The following is a 311-nucleotide window of genomic DNA, read 5'->3' as shown; positions in this document are numbered from 1 at the left end:
TAATACTAACATGTTTTGTATTTGTTATCTTGTTCACTTTTTAATACTTTGCTTGTTAAATATCTAATCTATATTTATGTTGTATAACACTTGGTACAACAAATGATTGGCACTTTTATAGCACAAACCGTATAGTATAACATATATAATAATATATGTTCTATTATTATAACATTTACCATAAATTAAAGGTATCTTATATTATTAGATATGTTATTATAAAACATGCTTTAGTTAAGGAGTTATTGATACTTCAAATGCAAAATGATGATATAAAACCTTGATAAAAATACACTTTTAAGTACTAATCA

Source organism: Populus euphratica, unplaced genomic scaffold (genome assembly GCF_000495115.2).
Source record: "Populus euphratica unplaced genomic scaffold, PopEup_1.0 scaffold1487.1, whole genome shotgun sequence".
In the NCBI taxonomy this organism is placed as follows: domain Eukaryota; kingdom Viridiplantae; phylum Streptophyta; class Magnoliopsida; order Malpighiales; family Salicaceae; genus Populus; species Populus euphratica.
The sequence above is the reverse complement of the archived record's forward strand: the minus strand, read 5'-3'. Positions refer to the sequence as shown.